Source organism: Mixophyes fleayi, chromosome 3 (genome assembly GCF_038048845.1).
Source record: "Mixophyes fleayi isolate aMixFle1 chromosome 3, aMixFle1.hap1, whole genome shotgun sequence".
Classification (NCBI taxonomy): Eukaryota; Metazoa; Chordata; class Amphibia; order Anura; family Limnodynastidae; genus Mixophyes; species Mixophyes fleayi.
In genome coordinates, this window is record NC_134404.1 from 338,432,830 (window position 1) to 338,444,515 (window position 11,686).

Here is an 11,686-nt window from a genome sequence, read left to right on the forward strand (position 1 = left end):
TTTTACAGAAATATGGCAGCATATTGTGATTAACTTATGAATCCTTTTCTTACGGGTTGGGTTAAAAGCAGGAATGGATCGGAACAGCACGGAGTGACAAGAAAATCAGTAAAGATCCCGTTTTCAGTGTTAGGAAACATAAACAGACCTTAGTTAGAATGTTTTGAACAAAAGGTTAAGTGCTAGATTTACTAAACGGCAGGTTGGGAAAAGTGGAGATGTTGCCTATAGCAACCAATCAGATTCTAGCTTTCATTTATTTAGTACATTCTACAAAATGACAGCTAGAATCTGATTGGTTGCTATAGGCAACATCTCCACTTTTTCAAACCCGCAGTTTAGTAAATATACCCCTAAAAGTGTAATGGCTTTCATTAACCCATCGTGGGGCACAATACTTTGAAAAGAGCTCACAACTCACATCTCCAATGGTCATAGCGCCACAATAATGACACCACAATTATAGACAGATGTTCTGACAATCAAGAAAAAACAACACAACAAAGTCTCTCGTTTACAACAAATCAAATAAATATATTATTTTTTAATGTAGTTTTACTTTTTTTCACATTATGACTTAATATAATATTTTGTTTCACTGAACACAACCGCTGACCAGCACTAAACGAACAGGCCGGCTTCCAACACATTACAGATTCCTGGGGTAAATGTTTTAAACTTCGATTTTTGCAAGTGTCTGATATTCGGCAACTGTGTCTTTGGGCGCAATTTACAATTTACGCCTGAGTTTTTTAGATGTAAGTTGCGTCCAACTCTACTTGAGGCTCACAGCAGTGAGAGAAGGATATATATATATATATATATATATATATATATATATATATATATATATATATAAATATATACTCTATTTATAGATGTAATACAGATCATTCTGTATATAATCTGAAAAACATATTTCTAGAGGGCCTGAAGGAAATCAGTTGATCTCAATAGTATATAATAATCCTATTGATATATTTATTTTACTTTTTTCTCTATTTCCCTATGGGATAGTTCAATAATGTTGTTGAATCTTTATTTGGGGTATTATAATAATACTATATTAATGATATTTTGATTTGTCAAATTTTAATAGAGTGATACTTGTAAGGTATAATGTATTATTATTTTATAGTACTAGACACATTGTTTTAATGGTATTTACATTTTTGTTAATTATTCTTTTATTTGGTTATTTGTTTCTGTTTCATCTGACAATTTCTTATGATGTTGTTGCTGTGTTCGCGGGTCGGACCAGCGCTGTGCGTGTTCACGCTGCAATCTTCTATGGTTTCACTGAGGGCTGTGTCTGTTCTCTAAATCTAGATTGTTTGCACAGGAATTGTGTTACCTATCTGTATAGGGGTCTCTATCCCCGAGTTTGATGAGTTTAAGATCGTTAGGTGGTGTCGGTGTGCGGCAGGGGATTCTACCGGTGTGAGATGCGGCCTTGCACAGGGCAAATCTTCATCCTTTCCACTAGGCGGACGTCTTAGTATTAAGTCCATAAAGTTTGTTTGCATAGAACAAAGTTTTCTGCTCAAGAAGTTTTCTTTCCCACAGTCTAACATATGCTGTAAATTGATAAGCAATATTGTAATGTTCTGAAAAATATCTTACATTTACATGTCAAATAAACCGGTCATTCTGATGTTTATTGCTCCATTAAGGCTATATATCAGTGGATGAACGAATGTCTTCTTATTAAAATATTTATATATCTTTTTTTTATACTTTTATTTAGCATTTTATGTCTATAAATTGTTTTCATGTTGTAGTTTATAGACTGACTCACACATGTGCTGCTAATTAAGTGAACTAACGACTGATTGGTCAGTTGTGAGTTAACTAGCGGAGATATCCAGGCTATAGCTTATGTGCCTCTGATGAAATCACAAATTTGCAAAGAAACGCGTCAGCCAATTTTTCCATAACGTTTCAATCACAGTCTGCAGAATTTGTGGAATCAGCCGTTTAAACCTGCAGTTTCTAAGGTGGATTTTACATTCTCATGATCGAAAACTAAAATCATTTCAGTGGGGAGAAAGCAAAGCACTTTCAGTGCTACGCTACAAATGATCACCACATCTTCACAGTAAAAACAGGTAAAACCATTTACACATCCTGTTACTTTACTCAAATTTCTTTTGGGGCACCGAACTGATATTTCCAGGTAAGAATCTTTGTTATCAGGAAACCCTCTCACTCTGAGACATACGTATCAAAAGCAGAGTGATTAATATTAACAATATGTATTTCTATGTATCTGAATAAGATGGGCCTGATTCATCAATGGACACATACTGAGCGCAATGTGCGTTTGTTTTAAAATGCACATAAATCAGGTACACGCACGCAGATGTGAAGATACATGTGGTGATGAATTCGGGTCTAGGTCAACGCTGCTCTACAAGACAGGACAATGAAGGATACATTCAATACATATGTGGAACATTATAAAGCCAGAAAAATGCACAGAAAAATAAAAAAAATATTCAATTAATGTTCTATGTTAATAAGATATTCATTAATGACAAAATATTAAAATGTTAAAAAAGTAGTTCTTTTCAATAACGTACATTTATTGGGATGTTCTTAAAGTCTACTGTGCATAAGATACATTTTTACCATGCAAGCACATGTTCTAGCATGTATATACGGCCGTCATCACTAATCAGCACTTACACCTGACCTGTAGCTGGTGCAAGTGATATGGCTGAGAATCAATTACTTTTGAGATGCCCAGAACTTGAATCAGATCTTGCTGCGTGCGCTCGCGTTTGGCACACCCTCACTGTACATTAACTACCAGGGGCGGGCTGGACCGGGGGGCACGTTTTCTTTAATATTTACCTGCGGCTGCATTCCTAAAACATCATCAATGACGCGGCCGCATCGCATGTCATGTGATGCGGCCGCCTGTGCGCCCCCCCAGGCTGAGATTCGCCAGTCCGCGCCTGTTAACTACAGACAAACCTCCCTGGAATTGTATACCATAGTAAGCGTCTTTGAAGATGAATTGAATATTGCTGCGCTTTTTGGCGTATGAGCTAGTTCTGGGCACACGCAGAGTAATTTTTGCGGATTATACGCACGAAATCACCGTTTATGTTCCTTAATAAATCAGGCCCCATGTGTTCATAATATATTTTTTTTATATTGTACATGGATCACTTTGATTTAACTAGTAGTACTGCTTATTTTTCCGAAATGTTTACCTATTTATTAGATGTGATGTTGGGGCTGATTAGAGGAAGTAGAGGCCTAATTATTAAAAGTAGGTGCTATTGATATAATGTCAGAGCTGGCTGGAGGAGGGAGACCTAAAGTGTTCACTCATTGCTCGGCTTTCCAGGAAGTGATTAGTAACTAGTCCTTCACCATACAGGACTCCAGCCTTCCCGTATCCTGACAAGGAGCTACTAAGCTTTAGACACGAGCGGCTCAAGTAGTAACAGCTGCAAGAACAGGTGGGCGAGAACAGCACCATCTGCCAACTGTCCCGTTTCTGGTAGGACATTCCTGAATTTGGTGGACTGTCTCGCTCAGTCGGGACGTTTCCCAGCTGCAGGAACAGTCCTGAGGTATGTCCCATCTCACTCTGTTCTGCTTGTGAAAGGGGAACGTGTGAACAGTGGGGCAGACAGCATTGCCGGTGTATTTGACATAGAAGAGAAGGGGTTGGAGGGAGTCCAAGCACTGTCTAACGTGACTGCCATACTCCTTGCATGCAGTCATGCACACACACCCATGGGCACATACATTGCTCTGCCACCGGCCAGTTTGAACCCATCTACTGACAATTTGGCCGCACCTACAACATTTCTTCCACTTGCAGAATATTTTCTAGGGCCACTTAAAGTTCTCCACCCAGCCCTGTCTACGACAGATGCACAGTCCTCTCCAAGGTATTTTATTAATCATTCATCGGAGATCAACACACTTTCGCGTCTCTGAAGTGCGGTTCTTTTATCCTCCTCAAGAAGTCTGCAACCGTGGCGCTCTCGCCGAGTCCCCGAGGTGCATACAGCAGACTTCAGATACCGCTTATCTTCATCTCCCAGGATGTCCTCATAGAACTGTCATGTTTTATGTTCTGTTTGAAAAAATGTCACATTTCCAGTAGCAGTGTGTGTGCTGGATGCTGGTTACATGGCGGGGAACAGCTGGGACTCATGTACTAAGGTTTCCGAAAAAGGGGGACAAATTTGCAGCTCTTTCCCCAGAAAGGTACAATAGCACCGGTGTACTGCTGTCTGTATACACAAACAGTATTAGCATTATATGATCTGGGGACTCAAATTATAAAGCAAAATTCCTAATTTGGTAATAGACAATTCATTAATCCAAAATTTAATTAAATCCAATTGAAAATGAAAAAAAAAACCAGTGCAACAATGAATGTAATTAAATTAAAAATAAACACCAGAACCTATAAATACAATGTTTTGAATGTTTTGCAAATAAAAATACTTTACAACCTGACATCATAATAGAGAAGAACACAATTTATTTTAGCTTCTATTATGAATTTCGCTGATTTTGCAGCTGGTGAAACAGTTTGCAAAGAATGGGCTAAAAAAAAAATAATATTTGGAATTCAAAATAAAACAATCTGATTATAGCAACAAATTCTAAAAAATCGTATCCATACCTGTGGAGGTCTGTACGGAGTCCTGTGAATCGATGTCTGGTGTAGCGCTCCACTGGAGCCGGGGGTCCGTAGTTTGAGGCCCTTGGGGGCTGGAGAAAATAAATGTTAAGAGAGGCAGAGAAATAGGTCTGAGTACGAGTAAGTAAAATATTATTATTATTATTATTATTATTATTATAGTAGATTTGTAAGCCCCCACAGTGCTCCGCAGCGCTGTACAGTAGAGAAAACAGGACATACATAAAACAGGGACATACAAGGTAGACAAATTAAATGCAGTCATGAATGAATTAATTAATTCTAAATTATATTAATGATCTACTTACTGCAAAGTCTAGGGGGCATATTCAATTAAGTCTAAACATCGCGGATATGCGCGGCTGCGCACGTAATGTGACAATAGGGTAACGCAACATGACGGATTTCCTTTCACAACAATATGGGGTGTACATGGAAATCAGCAATGTGGCGGTAACACGTTGTCAGTGGGAGTGTGTATCCGCGATCTTTAGACTTAATTGAATATGCCCCTAGGTGTCATTTCTCCATACTCATTCTCCTGGACCTCTGCTGCTTTTGACACTGTTGATCGCCCTCTTCTCCTACACACTCTCCACTCCATTGTCCATCATGACACAGTTCTGTCCTGGTTCACTTCCTACCTATCGAACCGCTCCTTTAGTGGAAAATAAATTAATTATATTATTAGCAAAAAAAGGGAAAAGAGAAATGAAGGCAAAAAGAAATATAAGATAAATCAGTGGTCAGGGAACAAGGGTAAATTATCCCAAATGGGGAAAAAATTAAAATCCTGGGGGTAATGCTGTCGATTCACATGCTGTCAGTTGGATTGTAGACCCCTTTAAATTTGAAATTGCTGTTGTACCAGAAGAGCCTCAAGGGTTGGCAGAGGCACTTCTTGAGTTTCCATGCAATAATGAATCACGTATTGCATTTGAAAACAAAGCAGATCTGTCATATTTTTGGATGTCAACAGCTGCAAAGGCATTAAAAATTGCACATGAGGAGGCAGTCAAAAAGTTGCTGCCTTTTGCAACAACCTACCTTTGCGAACAAGGATTTTCCACTATAACGAACATAAAAACATAGCAGAGAAATCGATTGGACGCTGAAGACTGTATCCAAATTGCTCTGACATCAAAATGCCCCAATATTAATGCTCTCCTATCAAAAATGAAGCAACATCATTTCTCCAAAACCTGAAGTTTTGAAGTTGAAGCTTTCAAAGAAAGTTTGAATAGATTCAATAAAATTTTGAATTCCAATAATTAATAATATATTATTTCCTTCCTTTCAAATCAAGGGGTTAACGTCTGCATATGTAAATATATTTGGGGGTAAAATGTAAAAAAGTTCCCTGACACCTGAGGTAAAGGGACAGAAGCACAAATAGCAAAATAAATATTAATAACTTTTAATTTATATTGCACCTATATATTGCAAATTGCTGTATAGAGAATATTGCAACATTCACGTAAATCTCAGCCCTTATGGTTAATTTATACAGGAGCCAATTGACTTCCAGTACATTTTCGGAGTATGGGAGAAAACCGGAGAACCAGGGGAAAACCCACACAAACTCAGCGAGAGCACGTACATTTTAGGAGACAAATGGAAAGTGATAATTAGTTTAGGGTTGCATTTATGTTTGAAGAAACCTTTTAAATTTATATTAAGACATGCAAAATGTTAAAGTTTTCAAACCAACTCATAATCTGGATGGACCACGTTATGGAATTACTGCACAGAATGTTAATAGTCAGACACTGCAGGATTTTCTTTGAAAATAAAAATAACTTTACCATTTGGATTGATCTGTGAAATGTTTAAAGCAGCAGCAGCTCTCAGTTCCGTGAAATGATTGCAAATCTGCGAGAACCTGTTAATGGAAATATGTTATCTTCTGGTTACATTAACAACTGGCGTGCGAGGACACTGCAGGGTTAATTCATCTTAGCGAGATCGTTTTTCTCGCCCTTAGCGACACACCCAACAGTCACATTAAACATTGTATTCTGCAATTTATAAATTTAATTTATTTAACCTGCTCCTTACTAAGCTTTTTTATTTTTATCTAGAAAGCTGAGATTAATATCATTTGAAGCAGATATAGTTTTATAAGACAACACTAGAGGAATTAGATTAGAATATTAAATTAAGCAGTTGAAAGCAAATTGTGCAAAATCTATACACTACTTCCTCTGATACTTGAGCCCAAAAAAAATCCATTCACTAAAAGCCTAATGCTGGGGCTCACTACCGACTAAAGCAATAGAAATGCCATTTTCTAACAGTGATGCCAACATCACATAGGATTGCACCCAAAGCTTGCATCAAAATAATCTACCCAAGGGAACCAGCTTGGTGAGAGTTTCACGGAACTTAATAGGATAGTTTATCCTAGCTATATTCAGTTGTTTATTTAATTTTAATTAAATGTGACTTTGATAGGCAGACATACTATAAGGACTTGTTTTAAGCTACTTTAGTTAAGGACTGTGTATAACCGGTCATGCAGGCCCAGATAATCAGATGGGGGATTTAGACTACTGCCTACGACCCAGGGGTCCTAGACGCATTCTGCCTTTTTAATAATACACTTAATTTCTCACTCGGTCTGAATGGGGCTCCTGATTCAGTGGTGTAGATGGGATGGGACTCTGGGTACCCTGGTCTGGCCAGTCCTGACATTGCTGGTAGCTGCACCTAGGTGTTGCAACATGGGTCAGCAATCCGTTCCTTCCCGTTCCTCTCCCTATCTCACCTCTTGCCCCCCTTCCTCTCCAGAACTCCCTTCCACTCATGGCTGCTTCCATAGTTTTCAAAGATCGATAAGTGTCTTGGTGGGGGATTAATGGCATGTGGAGGTGGTATTAATATTATGTGGAGTGGGTATTAATGTTATGTGGAGGTTTGTGGGGGATATTAATGTTATGTGGTGGCTCTTTATGAAATAAAATCTTTCTATTCCATTAAACACTTGTGAAAGAGTACAATACTGTCATTCGTTACTTACAATACCTTTTGGATCATCCGGATGTACCATAATCGTGACCCAAATTCCCTGACATATTATGTAGCGCTTTACAGATAATTTATTCATTCATATCTGTCCTTACCCCAATGGAGTTTCCGTACTGCGGGTGTGCGAGAGCACACACACACACACACACACACTCACACACACACACACACACACACACACTCACACACACACATACACACTAATGCCAACTTCAGAGGGAGCCAATTAACCTGCTAGTATATTTTGGACTGTAGGAGGAAACTGGAGCACCTGCAAGAGACCCACAAAAACCATAAATTAAACAATTTGCACAAAAAACATGTTCTCCCATCTCTTCATTACTCCTCATAATGTTGCTATCAGGGGCAATCCTACAAGTTATACGGAGCGACCAACCTTTTTTTTAAACCATGAGTTTTTATCTGGTTTATTTTGAATCCACTATATGACAGAAACAACATTGCAGCATAAACATGAACATTGCACCTTTTGTTGGTGCATCCTCTTTTAGGTGAGGAAATATATTCTTTATGGCAATAAAATAACACGATAAAAACAGGTTTTGGGTTTTCTTCACTCTGGTAAATAGAAAAGCGCATCAGTTGTCTGATTAAGATAAGAGATGGGAGGAAGACTCTACGAGTCGTCCTTGGAATGATCTTGGGTCGTTGCTCCAACCTATTGACATGCGCAGCCTGTATGCATTAAATCCCATCCTCATCAAAGCCCTGGCTGGCTGGGCCGGCTGCTGTTATCTGCAGGAGGGAATGACATGTAACACGTCAGTACACAGTGGCTGCGAGCACAGGAGGGCCAAGGGCTGATGTCCTTTAAATAGCTAAGATATCTGTCACATTCATACAAGAGAGAGCAGAAATAGATTCCAGCCACAGACAACATTGAAAATGCGAAGGAATAAAAGGAATAAAAAAAAATATGCGGAGATAACATCTGAGTCAAAGTGAATCCCAACACATGAACATTAGTCTCTCCGCAGTCGAGAGAGAAAATAAATTGCTTTTAGGTGTGTGTTTAACCTGTTAGGTGCGAAAGAGATGTCACTGTGCACCCTGCGGTATCTATCCATAAACACATTGCACGGCAGACACTGATGAACTAGATAATAAAGGAGATACAATCTACTCGCGTTATAATCCCAGACACCTTTTTGGTAAGCGATTTGTAGGCAAGGTTTTATTATGTAGCTCTAAGGGGCTCATTTAATAAACTGATTTTACATGCACAATGTAACCATAGCTCCCAACATTGGTTCAAATCTAGAGATGTTCACTGACCCCCGTGTTTTGGTTTTGGCAATGGATCTGTTTTAACTTTGTGTTTTGGTTTTGGTTTTGACAAAACCGCCCTCGTGTGTTTTGGTTTTGCTTTGGCCTGAATGCCTGGCAAGAGGTTGTTACCTGTTAGCATCTCTTGTTAGAGAGACAGGAAACCTCCAACAAAATAGACAGCAAATTTGAGGAAATCAGGTTGGTGTGCAAGTTAAACTTTGTTAGATGCAAGATTAGATTATATCCTGATGTTAAATTATCTAATGTGATATGAGACATGAGACGTTTCTGTGCCTTGGCGGATCATGGGACTGGCTATTCCTTGACAACATGTGTGTACATTTGTATAAAAGGAGGACTGTTTGACCAAGTAATGTATTATTATTCCATCTGTACTTTCTGGAGATAACTGGTGCCTCAAACTAGTAAGTATGTAACTGTCCTCTTTAGGGGTGGGGTATGGAAGAACAGTGTTGACTGCACCGACACCACTTACCACGACGTGTGTAGTCCGGCTGCCTGGCTCCACGACCAGGATCCATCACGACTTCTGCACTTCACGACTTCAAGCAATCCCAAACACAGAAGACGCCGGCTGCACTGTATGACATCACTGACCTCGCCGACGCTGTTACTGCTGCTCTTAAGGGGGTAATGTAAGTATGGGGCCATGTACAATGTACTTTACAAATGATAAACTACAATGTACATGGTCTTCACATATAGTAGGCCACTTTCTTACAGATGGTTGCCCCCGGGACTTAACCCTTAGTAGTAGGGGCTTATTCAGCGTACTTGAGGTAATTTATGGGCAGCACGGTGGCTCAGTGGTTAGCACTTCTGCCTCACAACACTGGGGTCATGAGTTCAATTCCCGACCATGGCCTTATCTGTGTGGAGTTTGTATGTTCTCCCCGTATTTGTGTGGGTTTATTTGGGTGCTCCGGTTTCCTCCCACACTCCAAAAAACATACTGATAGGTTAATTGGCTACTATTAAATTGATCCTAGTCTCTCTGTCTGTCTGCCTGTGGTTAGGAAATTTAGACTGTAAGCTCCAATGGGGGCAGGGACTGATGTGAGTGAGTTCTCTGTACAGCGCTGTGGAATTAGTGGCGCTATATAAATAAATGATGATGGTGATGATGATAATTGACTGGGCATAGTAGGAGACTAGCAGATCACAGTATAGTAACAGTGATAAGACAGCAGCACTGGGTGGCAACAGTCATAGGCGTGACAGCCCCCCCACTCCACCTTCACATACTCACCCTCAGTCCCGCTCGTTCCACTATACAGTTCTGGATTTAATGGAAATGAAATGAGAGACAGATATTGCTGTGAGCCTTTTAAAAAGTCAAGTGAAGCCGAGTTTTGGAAACACGGGAACATAAACATTGATGTGGGGTGAAGGAAGCTGGATGGGGGCACTATGCGTGTATTAGCCTAGGGCGGCCTGAACCTTTAATGGGGCCCCACCTGGTGGTACCCCCTCTGCATGTTCCACCAGCTATAATGCCATGCCCACTACTATCACACTATTGTCACAGCACTGCTCCATGAGCAGGGCTCCCTCTACCCTCATGTCTGCAACTCCATCACCAACCTCGTCTGGATGATTGATGATGAAGATTATGATGAAGACGATGATGGTGATAATGATGCTGATGATGGTGAAGATGATGATGATGATGACGAAGATGATGATAATGATAATGATGATGCTGATGATAGTGAAGATGATGATGACAATGATGAGGATGATGATGACAATGATGATAATAATGATGATGATGATGATGTTGATGATGATGATGTGTGATGATGATGATGATGATGATAATGATGACGATGATGATGATGATGGTGATGATGATAATGATGACGATGATGATGTTGATGATGATGATGATGATGATGACGATGATGATGATGATGATGATGATGATGATGGTGGTGATGATGATGATGATGATGATGACGATGATGATGGTGATGATGATGATGATGATGATAATGATGATGATAATGATGATGCTGATTATGGTGAAGATGGCGATGATGATGATGATAATAATAATAATAATGATGCTGATGATGATGATGATGATGATGATAATGATGATGATGGTGATGATGACGATGATAATGATGATGCTGATGATAGTAAAGATGATGATGGTGAAGATGATGATGATGATGATGACGAAGATGATGATAATGATAATGATGATGCTGATGATAGTGAAGATGATGATGACAATGATGATGATGATGATGATGACAATGATGATAATAATGATGATGATGATGATGATGATGATGATGATGATGATGATGTGTGATGATGATGATGATGATGATAATGATGACGATGATGATGATGATGGTGATGATGATAATGATGACGATGATGATGATGTTGATGATGATGATGTTGATGATGATGATGATGATGACGATGGTGGTGATGATGATGATGATGATGATGATGATGATGACGATGATGATGGTGATGATGATGATGATGATGATGATGATAATGATGATGATATTGATGATGATGCTGATGATGGTGAAGATGATGATGGTGAAGATGATGATGGCGATGATGATGATGATGATAATAATAATAATAATAATGATGATGATGATGATGATGATGACGATAATGATGATGTTGATGATGGTGAAG

General features: G+C 39.2%; 1 long non-coding RNA gene across 1 annotated transcript; it reads right to left on the reverse strand.

The window, feature by feature from the left end:
• Window positions 1-1,455: 1,455 nt before the first annotated feature.
• On the reverse strand, window positions 1,456-6,559 carry LOC142143051 (uncharacterized). Its single transcript, XR_012689482.1, has 3 exons — window positions 6,481-6,559; window positions 4,658-5,333; window positions 1,456-1,577 (listed from the first exon to the last, which is right to left on the reverse strand). It is a non-coding gene; the product is annotated as an uncharacterized LOC142143051 (long non-coding RNA).
• Between the last annotated feature and the right edge of the window lie 5,127 nt (window positions 6,560-11,686).